This window comes from Pseudopipra pipra, chromosome W, assembly GCF_036250125.1.
Source record: "Pseudopipra pipra isolate bDixPip1 chromosome W, bDixPip1.hap1, whole genome shotgun sequence".
Taxonomy (NCBI): domain Eukaryota; kingdom Metazoa; phylum Chordata; class Aves; order Passeriformes; family Pipridae; genus Pseudopipra; species Pseudopipra pipra.
Window position 1 is genome coordinate 51,446,883 of NC_087580.1, and position 13,309 is coordinate 51,460,191.

Below are 13,309 nucleotides of genomic sequence, written 5' to 3' on the forward strand. Positions count from 1 at the left end.
TTGAGCATGGGGAAGACATGAATCGGTGGGACAGGAAACTTACCCATGTCCTAACAGCCTGAGTACAGAAACTGAAGGAGAAAGCAAATGCAAAAGCAAGTCAGCAAGAGTGAGCGCAGTGCCAGTTTCCCATGGACAAGGGTGAAGGCAAAACCAAAAGGGCTATGACATCTCACCGACTAGAAGGTCCCTCCCGGATGTATTCACAGGGATGTAGGAGCAGCTATGATGACCAAGATTAGAGAAGCCCTGCCTCCAGCCAGTAGAAGGAAAGGGACAATAGGGTCTACTGGACTGCGTGGATCCGATGGCCTGGCACATCAGAAACACAAGAATTCAAGGCTTTGGTTGACAATGTATTTTAATGCCATCAGGACATGTGGGACTGGAATCTATTTCCATTTCCGTGGTGACGGGGTTCTCAAGAGCTGACAGTGTTAGAAGCTGAAGAGAGTTTGACCAAGAAAGACTGGCAGAAACACTCCATCATGATTGGTCCAGATGCCCCATGTATCCTGGGCATTGACTATCTCAGGAACGGGTACTTCAAAGACCCAAAAGGACGTGGATGGACTTTTGGAATTGCTGCCGTGGAGACAGAAGGGATTAAATAATTGAACACTTTGCCTGGTCTGTCAGAAAACCCTTCTGTTGTAGGACTCTTGAAGGTAGAAGAACAGCAAGTACCAATTGCCACCACCACAGTGTATCACTAGCAGTATTGAACCAATTGAGACTCTGTAATTCCCATTCATAAGATGATTTGTGATGTTGCCTAAAAGACTGCAGAGAAAAAGACTCCAGGTCAATTTAGTGTAGGAGATAAGATAAAGAGAGCAAGTCCTTTAATGAGTCCATAGGCCTAGAGGAATACATACCATGGGCGCAAGTTCAGACACTGGTTCTATGATTTTATAATAAGGTCCATCCAATCCCAATTTGTCCACCCCCGGTTCTGCCTCGTTCTGCCCCCTGACACAGCCCTTTGAGAATTGGGTCTGGGGGTGTAAGGGACTGCTTCTTCCTCATCTTCATCTTCTTCAAAGAACGTACAGTCCTTGGAGTTCCTCCAAAGTTCTGGGCTTGAAGGTCGCTGTGTCTGTGTGATATCTTCTGGTCCAGGACTTAAGGTGTTTCTCCAAAATTCTACCTTGAAAAGAAGACTAAACACGCTAACGGAATTTTGAGGGATTGATGTGAGATGGGGTAGTAGGGTTGGGTATGTGTAAACATTATGTCACAGGGTAAGGGATATAATACAGCTACATTAAAATCTACATTCACTACACATCTATTTCTTGTTGCTGGTGTATTTTGGTTCTGAAAAAAATCTCCGGAGCAATTAATTAGGGGTGAGATAAGAAAGGGTTTATTTGCCAAGGCAATAGGTGATATAGACGCGCGCGCCGCCGTGCCCGAGAGGTTACATTTTATAACATTATCCATCCAATCCCAGATGTGTCCACCCTTTGGCCCTTCCTCTGGACCGCCCCGGGCCCTCCCCCTGAGAATTGGGTCTGGGGTCTTTTTGGGACCACCTACCTCATCATCTTCAGCTTCATCAGAGTACAAAGGGTACATTGTTACCTAGTTTTTGACCGTACTCTGTGGTTTAGGCCCTGATACGCTGTTCTCCAAACAGTCTAGGCCTTTGCCTTGACAAAAGACTAAACACTGCTACTGGATTCAGGGGTAGGTTGATATAGAAGGCATAGAATGGGGTAAGAGGGTTAGGGAATGTATAAACAAGGGAAAGGAACAAGGCACAAAGGGGTTTCTGCTTTTAAAACCTACCTATAAAATTTACAAGTCTTACAAATATTAGAAAAATAAAAAAAAAACATTGGGGGCTTAAGGCATCATTCTAAAATCTATAAAAATTAAAAATCAAAAAAAGCTCTGAGGCATCAGTGAACTGGAAAGCCAAGGAGTGGTCAGCAAGACTCACTCACCCTTCAACAGCCTCATTTGGCCCGTGTGCGGGGCAGACAATTTTCGAGTTGGATACATCCATTAGATATGATAATTAATTAGAGCTATAAAATTGTAAAACCCCAATGCTGTATTGTACACTATAGTACACTTCTGTGTGTAGTGTGCCTTGAAGTGCTTTAATTAAAGACTGCTCTCTACTTTATCTATATTAATATTGTCCAGAAAGTTCTTTTTTTCCATTTTAGGCAACATTAGAGAAAACAGTTTGGATTAGTCCTGCCTCAAGCAAAGGCAAACCCATTTATGGTATTCTTTTTGGTCAAGGACCAGGGTGCACTTGGTGGATGATGCAGAAAGATGGGGAAACTCGGTGTATACCTCAAGGGGACCTAATTTTTGGGTAAACTGTCCATAATGCTGTGCCTGTATGTATATATTTTAAAAAATGTCTATATAATTGGAGTAATGCATGTATATGTAGAGTTGAAAAGTTTAAATCCCATATAGCATGTTGGTATGGAAAAATTCGGAGAGGATAATGTCGTAGTTTAGATTCTCTTGTTGAATTTCCCCATGCCACCATGGGGCTTGTGGTCCGGCCACTGCCAGGGAACCATCCATGGAGAGGAAGCGAATTGGACAGAGGGAAGACGAGATCCCTGGGGCAAAGGTCCCATGAGAACTGGGAAGAATAAAAAGCCAGCAGTTTCACCTTTGCTCTTTCTGTCCTGGTACTGCAGCCGCCTCAGCTGCATGAACCCCCATGCTTCCCACCCACTCCTGCCACTTCTCCGAATTGCTGCCTGCTGCCCGACCCACATGGCTCCCTGCCTCTCCGACTCACCACTGCCACCTGCCAGGAATGACTCCCCACCGCTCTGACCTGTGTGGCTCCTGGAGCCCAACTTGCATGGCTCCCCACCACTTTCTACCACTTTTCATCTGCACTGTCTCAACACTGCCTTGCCACCACTGCAGCCGCACTGGGGGGACTCAGGAGCCCCCCCCCCCCTTTGTGAACTTCTTCACCTTTTGCCTGCCTGGCAAGGCGGCAGCTCTACCACGGCTCCATTGTGACCACATGACTGCGTGATGCCTTAAGCCCCTAATGTTTTTTTATTTTTCTAATATTTGTAAGAATTGTAAGTTTTATAAGTAAGTTTTAAAAGCAGCAACCTTCCTCCCCCCCTTGTCCCTTGTTCCTTTCCCTCTCTCTAGTACCCTTGTTTATACATTCCTTAACCCTCTTACCCCATTCTATCCTCCCTATATCATTCATAGCCCCAAATCTAATAGAAATGTTTAGTCTTTTGTCAAGGCAAGGCCTAGATGGTTGACAGAACAGCATATCTGGGCCTAAACCACAGAATAGGTCAGGAACTAGGTAACTATGTACCCTTTGTGCTCTGATGATGATGAAGATGGGAGGAAGGAGGGGTGCCAAAATACACCCCAGACTCATTTCAAGGGGGCAGACCCGGGGCGGACCAGAGGAAAGGCCACAGGGTGGGCGCATCTGGGATTGGATGGATGGTATTATAAAATGTAACCTCTCAGGCACGGCCGGCGCACGTCCTGTAACATCTTGCCTTGGCAAATAAACCCTTTCTTATCTCACCCCTAATTAACTGCTCCTGGAGATTTTTTCAGCACCAAAATACACCGGCAACAGCGTCAAGACTGTGTTGCCACCTCGACGGAGCAGAAGTGAAAAAGTGATTTCCGGGTGACAGTTTCTCTGTTATTGGGTAGTCGTTTTATTCTGTTTTGTTCTCCATTTTAGTAAACTGTTATTCGTTTTTACACCTTACTTAAAAGGTCTCATAATTTCAAATTTGCATAATTTTGGGGGAGATGGGTTTCTATTCCATCACAAGTCCCGGTATACATTGTCTTAAAACCAAGACACACCTGTATATATATATATATGTGTGTATAAATATGGAATGTCTGGATCAGTGGGCCAAGACCAATGGCATAGGATTCAGTAAAGCCAAGTTCCGGGTCCTGCACTTGGGTCACAACAACCCCATGCAACGCTACAGGCTTGGGGAAGAGTGGCTGGAAAGTTGCCTGGTGAAAAAGGACCTGTGGGTGTTGGTGAATATGAGCCAGCAGTGTGTCCAGGTAGTCAAGAAGGCCAAGAGCATCCTTGCTTGTGTCAGCAACAGTGTGGTCAGCAGGACTAAGGCAGTGATCATGTCTCTGTACTCAGCACTGGTAAGGCTGCATCTCAAATACTGATTCAGTTTTGGGCCCCTCACTACAAGAAAAATATGGAGGTGCTGGAGAAGTTCCAAAGAAGGGCAACGAAGCTGGTGAAGCATCTAGAGCACAAGTCTTATGAGCAGCAGCTGAGGGAATCAGAGTTGTTCTGTCTGGAGAATGGGAGGCTTGGAGGAGATCTTATGACCCTCTACAACTACCTGAAAGAAGGTTTGTAGGGAGGTGGGCATTTGTCTCTTCTCCTGAGTAACAAGAGATAGGATGACAGGAAATGGCCTCAAGTTGTGTCAGGGGAGGTTTAGATTGGATATTAGGAGAAATTTCTTCACCAAAAAAGTGGTCAAGCATTGGAAAAGGCTGCTCAGAGAAGTGGTGGAGTCACCATCCCTGGGGGATTTAAAAGACATGTAGATGTGGTGCAATCTTTTTCAGCATGATACTCCAAAGGACCACGGCAGACCTCAATGATGAAAATGGTATCTACATTCAATATCGTACTGATGGAAGCCTATTCAACTTAAGGCGACTGAAGGCCCATACTAAGACCTTGAATCATCTTGTCCGGGAGCTGCTTTATGCTGACCACACCGCCCTCGTCGCCCACACAGAAGTAGCTCTGCAGCGTTTAACATCCTGCTTTGCAGAGGCTGCTGAGCTTTTTGGGCTGGAAGTCAGCTTAAAGAAGACAGAAGTTCTCTATCAACCCGCACCTCAGGAAGTCTTCCATCATCCCCATATCACCATTGGCGAATCAGAGCTCAAATCAGTTCAGCAGTTTAATTACCTAGGTAGCCTCATCTCCTCGGATGGTAAGACTGATGGAGAGATAGACAACAGGTTAGCAAAGGCATATAGTACTTTCAGAAAACTCCATAAAAGAGTTTGGCGAAATAAACACTTGAAGAAAAGTACAAAGATCAGTGTTTACAGAGCCATTGTGCTGTCTACTCTTTTATATGGATCTGAATCATGGGTCATCTACCGCCACCACCTGCGACTCTTAGAACACTTCCATCAATGCTGTCTCCATACAATCCTAAACATCCACTGGTCAGATTATGTAACTAATACGTCTGTTCTAGAACAGGCAGCAGTTATGAGTATTGAGACCATGTTGCTGAGAACACAGCTGCGTTGGGCTGGGCACATCTCAAGGATGAAGGACTACCACCTCCCTAAGATCGTGCTTTATGGTGAACTTGCCATTGGTTGCTGCAAGAGAGGAGCCCTGAAGAGAAGATACAAGGACTCCCTGAAACAACATCTCAGTTGTGGCCATATTGATCAACATAACTGGTCTACTCTGGCCTCCAATCAGGACGTCTGGAGACGCACTATCTTCAACGCTGCTGATGCTTTCAAGAAAGCACGCAGGATCACTCTTGAGGAGAAAAGACAACGCAGAAAGAATCATGTCTTGCTGATACCACCTAAGGAGTCTTTCTGCTGTGCCTTTTGCAACTGGTCTTGTCTATCTCGTATTGGCCTTTTTAACCACCAGTGCGCTTGTAACAAATGTGGGTAGAGCCCTTCCCAAATCTTTGTTTGCAAAGCCTAGCCATGAGATGTGGTGCTAAGGAACATAGTTAATGGTGGACTTGGTAGTGTTAGGTTTATGGTTGGACTTAAAGATCTTAGGGATCATTTCTAACATAAATGATTCTATGATTCTAGGATAATTCCCTCTCAAATTAATGAGAAATGAATACAATATGTCAGGATGATGCCAGCTACATAAATTTGGATAGAGTCATATCACTTACCTAGAGTGCTAAATCATAGAATACTAGAGAAAAGGAATATCTATTTACTTAGTTTCAGGTATTTTGTGTTTCAAATCTGTTTATGAGTAAACCTTGTACACAGACTGCTCTGATTGTTAAACAAGCTTTTTAAGGTTCCTTAAAATATCTCCAATATTTTTATTCTAAAATTCTTAATTGTTTAGTAAGAACTGAATCATAACTTCTTGCTTCTTACATTTGCAGATCCACTAATATTTTGAAGTAACATGAAAAACTGCCTACTTATAATTTGAGAAAATTGTCATTGTGTCAACAAAATTAAACTGACTCCCCCATTTTCCATAATAAAAATTATGCAGAATGCTAACAAGAGATTATTTACATTGCTATATGACTTTTACTCTATTTTTTATCATTTCTTATATTTTAAAATAGTAGATATACTGCTCCAAACACATTTTTTTCCGTAGCTGTCAGAGACTGAAACAGTTAATGATTTACACATTCTAGGATTGCCAGGGGACTTTTGCATGCTAGGAAGAGGCGCCTGCTCACCCAGCAGGGCCCATTCCCCTGCCAATACTGAAAGGGGGAAAAACCCTTTTTACCATGCCCCTGACAGGAACTCTGTGCATGCCCAGGAGACATTGGAGGCTTGTGGCATGGCCTGTGACACTATTCCATGGTAAAACTCCCCCCGCAGGGAGGTACAAGGTGTTCTAGAAGTATATAATAACTCATAACTTCTTTGAGTGTCTGGGCTTCCCTCCCCCACTCCCAGTGGATCAAGACCATCACTTCTACGACTACCAAGTTCCATCACTGGATCCAGTGGGCAGTGACTATATACATTTTTCCACCCTTATCCTTTCTTTGCCTTACTCTTCCTTACCCTTATCCTGTCTTTCTCTTTCTCTCCCTTATGCATTTTTCTTAAAGGTTATCTTTATGCCATATTGCTATAGATGATAGATATAGATGATAACACCCAAAATGGCAACATACCTGTTTACCTTTGAAACAAAATTGGTCTAAAATAAACCCTACATATATATGTTTTCAAACACTGATTATTCAGTGTCGTTTTCACTCTAATCCACCCCAAGGGATTTATTAATAAGAACCTGGGTTACCCCCCCTTTCTGGGGCGGGTCACAACATTAGCACTGTTATATATAAAGGTTTGATTGTTCCTGTCTGATTAAAAGGACATTGCTGAGATTTGCTAAAATTCACTGAAATATTTTGGAATGAGGCAGACAAGTTCTGGAATTAAAACAATAGACACTTTCTCACTCTCCTGATAAAAATAACATTTCTTACAAAATATTTAGCAGTAATAAACTAGCGAACCTTGTTTCCAGACAGTCAAAACCAGTAATGTTGCAGCTTTCTCAGTGGTACCACTCCTTCCCAGGTTCATACAAGTAAAATACTTAACACTTCAGTGGGATATATGTCTGCCAATTAGTGATTAACTCTCAGTTAACTGTAGATTAGAGAGAAATCTTTTACCCAGAAGTAGCAGCACATTCCTGCAGTCAAACAACATTTATGTACCTCTATGCCCTTATATATAACACTACTTACCAGTTAGTTTTGTGATTCCTTTTTGTTGTAAAGTAAGCAAGATCACTGGGCATCTTTTATAAAGCATGAAACTCACAGATCAGGTTATCACCATCATCACATCATCATGGCTAGGCTTCGCGAACGAAGGTTTGGGAAGGGCACTACCCACGTTTGTTACAAGCACGTTGGTGGCTAAAAAAGCCAATACGAGATAGGCACGTCCAGTTGCAGAAGGCACAGCAGAAAGGCTCCTTTGTCATGGTGGTTGTCATGGTTTGAGAGCCTTAAAGATCTAATTCCCTCGTCCTAGCCCCCTGTCACATCTCAATCCAATGTGAGATGGGTTTTCCAGACAAACACACGACTCAAAATAGGGGGAAAGGGAATATATTACAATGACTGTACAAATAAATAAATATTATAATACATTATACACACGATCTCAACTATCTCTACCATGACATAAGTATTTACAATGGATCAGATCTCTTCTCCCCTCCAAATAAAAGTCCAGGAGGGAAGAAGGACAGATCCCTTCTAGTCTCTGAGCAGCATTATCTTCTAAGGCAGCAGGTTTTCTTCTTCTCATGCATGCAGCAGCTGATAGCTGGATCTCTGCCAGCACTCACGAGGGGCGTATCCAAGCCCCCTCGGCCCCATCATCTCTAAGCGAGGGGTCTTCCGTGGGCTATGTTCACCCCAGACAAAGGTCGTTCCACCACGGTCATACCACGAAGCCCAGGGGGTCTTCGTGACGGTCTGGTATCTTCAGGGGACTCAAGCCCCTTGCAGAGCTTCTGTGTCCTGCCTCAAGATGGCTGCGAGCTTCTTTGTAGCTTGCAGCAAGGGAGGGCCCCAAGGTCAACCTCCTACACACCGTCCTGGCTGAGCTCTCAGGACAACCGAGCTTCTTAACTCCTTTATGTCGCGACGAGGGAAGAAAGAGACCCTCAATATGAGAATCAGCAAGCTTCGTTCATTGATCATTGCTAACAGCTTAATATATGCTTTATAATTAGTTCATACATATTGCAAAAGCTAAGCTCATTATTGGTTCTGCTTAAATGTTGATCTCACCTCTTACTCTCTTCCTTTGTTGACACTTAGATGTTGATTCCGTCTCTCACTCCCTTCCTTTGTTGACACAGGTGGCTTTCAGTTGCTTTTTGTTTTGCTAATCACAGTGTCCTGTTTACCAGCCAGCTAACACGGTATAAGGGCACTGTAACCTTGCTATCTAAGATGTTCCCATGGCCTAGGCAAGCCGTGTTCTATAGCCAATTCCCTACAAATACCCCCGTTTTTTTATTCTGGGCCAACAATGTTTTCTCTGTTATAGCATTTACACGTTTAACAATACAAGAAAAAGCAATACGAACTATTACTAAAATTACAACAATTGTCAACAACCATCGTAGGCTTTTCTTTAGCAAAACTTAAAACCCATTCAGACATAGAACCAAAAATAGATTGAAGCTACGAGTCTATAGGACTAGTTGTTACTGTTACTTTCTTTGTGTGTTCTACTGTTTCACCCAGGCTCTACAGTTCTTTTGTGTACAGGCTAGGCAGTTTGTGCCAGCTGGACAAGTCGTGGTTTTGATAAACACTTAATCTAGATTGAAATAATCTCAACATAAAACAGGTTTGAGTCCCATTATCACTTGTGTTACGTACAGACAGTGATCTCATTAAATCTAACTCTTGGGGATCTTTTGCCAGAGTAAGACCACCCACTCCTGCAACTGTTGCTCCTGAAAATTGTCGGAATGTTTGAGCAGGTCAAATAGAGGTGCCAGCTGGGTGTTTGGCAATTGCAAGTACGATGCAATCTAATTTAAAGACTTTAATAGCTACCGTATGTCAGTAAGAGTTTTAACATTAATACCCAATTAAACTGGTTGAGAAATGACTGCTTTTTGTGTACATGAACCCTAAATATTTCTAGTGTACTTCTCACTGCACCGTGTCAGGAGCAACTACTAGGCCAAAGAATTGCAGACTCTGGTTTCAGCGTCCAACACACCCAGTTGATCCTCAGTGGCTACAGCTAGCAGAAATATCATCTATATAATCACAACAAAGACAGTCAGAAAATTGCATTAGAAACATAAACCACTGACAAATTATAGAAAAGCTTTTCATTCTATGGGAGAGGGTTTTCTATGGATAACACTCATAAGGTTCTGCACAAATAATAGATGGAACTAAAAATGCACATTTTTTTTTCTCTATCACTGAGATCTAACTGGATTGTGAGAAGATAACCTGTCAAATCAATAATAACAATGGGTTATTCAGCAGAAAGCACAGAAGGCGTCAGTAAGCCAATGCTTACTAACCATGACTGCACCAACCCGTCTGAGATCATGCAAAGGTTTTCATTTCACAGATTTTTTCTTTATCACAAACACAGGGGTAATTAAAGGATTCTGAGATGGTTCAATGTAATCAGCATCAAGCTGCCTTTTGACAAGCTGTTGCAGGGCCAACAGCTGTTCTGTAGGTAGGAGCCATTGCTTAAGTCACACAGGATCTGTATGTTCTAAAAGAAAACTCCGAGCAGTACCTCCTAGTATCACAACCCTAACTCTTGGAATGACTACAGAAGTTTGTTTGTTTGTTTGGACAATTAACAGCAAGCTTTGAGCATCACGAAGAGTACAGGTTGCCTTCGTACAACCTTAAACATTCACTAGTCAAATTATGCAAGCAATACGTCTGGTATGAAACAAGGAGTAATCACAATTAGTGAGGCTATTTTGCTGAGAACACAGCTGCAATGGGTAGGGTATGTTTTAAGGAGGAGAGACTAGCTGTTTTACAATGAATATTGCTACCAGCTGTTGCACGGGAGGGGTTTTGAAGACAATATATAAGGACTCTTTAAAACAACACTTCAGCTCTGGTCACACTGATCAACATAACTGGTCTGCTCTGGCCTCCAGCCAGGAGGCCTGAAGACACACTATCCACAACACTGCAGATGTTCTTTGAGAAGGCACAAAGGATGGCCCTGACAGTCTGCCCCTGCAATGAGCTGAACAAGCAAGGCAGCAACATCGACAACTCCTGATTTAAATCCTGGAAAACACAGAAAACCTCAAAATGACCCTCACTACTGCCATAGCAGATGCAAATGCAATTATTTGATGGTCTAAGGACCTCACCTCGGCACAAGCCTGCATTATCTCTAGCTAGTTATGTAACTAGCAACTTCTGTAACTATCACAAAACTTGTTTCTCTACAGCGTCTTGCAGCTTTTCCACGAATTGTGAGAATGGTTCCCGGGCACCTGGATGCATAGTGGTGCACATTGCTCTGGGTTCTGCTAACCTTGCGGTCTGCATTAATGTTTGCTGGCTTATGATTTTTACTCGCTTTAAAACTAGTGGTCTCCTGCGCAGCTTGCGCAGCTTGCACAGCTAAGGAACAACAGCAGTAGAAAAACTCTACCTGAGACTTAACTTGCATAAATTTCATACAAGGCTGTAATAGAACACCAAATTTATGTAAGAACCTCTTATTTCAGATCAAACATCTAGCCGGACCGGGCTAGTTTAGAAATAACTAAAACCTCACCACTCATGGTGGGATTTTGAAGAATTCATATACCATCCAGAATAAGGATTCAGTATGGTTCAACAGAATCATGTTACACATCTCTAAAATCTTGACACCGGCAGAAAGTATTTTTAAGTTTACACAGTCACACATTCATGTAGCTTTTCTCTTTCACACAATCTTTTTTCACACACTCTTAGGTGGCCACCTCAGACATCCATCATTCACACACATTTTCAAGTAGTCATTGGCTGTGCACTTCTTATCAGTTTCATGATTCAAAGGAAATTTATGGCATAGCTGCCATCAGCAATCTGCAAATCCTGCATAACTCTCTATGTAAAAGACAAATACAGCAAGAAAGAACAGAATATTATCTTGGAAATCTTCAACCCTTCTCATAGAGCAATGATATTCTGTCATAAAGGCAATAAAACTACTTTTGCAGGGGGCAAGACTATATCCCCTTCTGTCTCATCGTTCCGTCTCCAAATCTTCTACCTGCACCCTGCCCCTGGGGGAAACAGCCAAATTTCATGTAAGAGAAGCAAAATAGCAAACTATAGGAAATTCTTAATAACCTTCTGTAATATGCAAAAAGTTAAGCACGGATGTTCCGTTATTTCTAATCTTACTTCAAAGGATTTTTCGTCAGTCTCCCTTTCTGTTTTTGGAGAAAACATTTGAGAATGCCATGAGCACACTGCATGCTTAACACCTATTGCTGTAAAAACAATGCAATCTTATTTGATTTATAAGTTGGGATATTGTTAATTTTAAGTTGCTTTTTCTCTTTTCCCTTTTTTCCGTGTTTTACCGTCTTTGCCTCCCCCACGCTCCTCATTGCCGAAGGACAAAGGAGGGGAAGGAGGGGTTGGGCTCACCCAGAGAGATCAGCAGAAGGAACTTAATCACAGAGTCTGCTTAAGAAAAGACAAAAACGTAAGAGAGGGAGAGAACAGCTGCAAACAGACACATTTCAGAGAGGGGGTGATTGGTGTAACGGGGAAAAAGAGAAACAGCTTCCCCTCCTCCCCCGACTGCACCCTCTGAAGCTTTTGCTACCGTCATTAACTCGCCACTCTAGGAAGAGGAGCGGCACCAGGGAAAAAACACTCGCTGCAAAGAAGGGAAGGGGAACGCACACTCCCCGAGACCATGGTTGTCAGCAACGCGGGGGAAACAGAGCCCCCCCGCCGCCTGCCGCGCCCGGGGCCGCCGGTGTGCACGCACGCGGGCGCACCGCTCCAAGCGATTTCACCAGCCCCCGGCTCTGCGTCATCCGGGAGCGCTCCGAGCCGGGGCCACGCAGGCGGCGCGACCACCGACACTGCCCCGCTGCCCGGCGCCGCCCCGTAGGCACTCAGCACGGCGGAAAGACCCGGCGCCGGCACGGGTTCACTCAGCACGGCGGCTTAAGCACACAGCGGCGTGAACACAGCCACAAATGTGCAGCGCAGTCCCGCAGCACAGTTCAGATGAAAAGCTGGAAATGTCTTAAGGTGGAACTCAGTCATAGTGTTCGTAAAGTTCATCTCTGGTCCATCAGCAGTACTTTCACACTGCAGCTGTCGTCTCCGATTGTCCTGGATATGCACTGGCGAGATGCTAGTGATTCAAAGAAACTTCTGCCAATCTGAAAAAAACACTTTTATTACGGCCGGGGAATGCAAAGGGGCAGATGTTCTCCCCAGTGCACTCCGCCGAGCCAAGAAATAACATAGCCTTTTATACAGTTTGAAAGTAGCAAGCTCAAAATTATCTTTACACACACTCTTTTGCAGTCTTTCTTATCTAAATAGACACTTAGTTTTACCTTCTATTCTTACCATTATAGAGTAGTTACGTAAAGTTTTATCACTTCAAACAGTTACAGGTTAATACGCATACACTCCTTTGCAGTTTGTTTTATCTAAATAAACACTTAGTTTTACCTTCTATTCTTACCATTATAGAGTAGTTATGTAAAGTTTTATCACTTCAAACAGTTACAGGTTCCCCACCCTTCTCTACGTGCTAAAAAGCTTTTGCCTATTCTCTAAGCCTTTTATCTCAATTGCCCACAGTTCGGTCAGAGACTTTTAAGCAGTTTTACATTTTGCAAAGTCACACCTTCATAGCTAAATATCTAATATTTTATTTCATTCTCTATTTCAATTCCCCCCTTTTCTTTTAACTAATGCAAATTCTTTTGCATCACTTTTTGTAAAGTCCAGAGCACATGTACTTGTTGTGCTATAGTTCTTATTTTCCACCACATCCATAG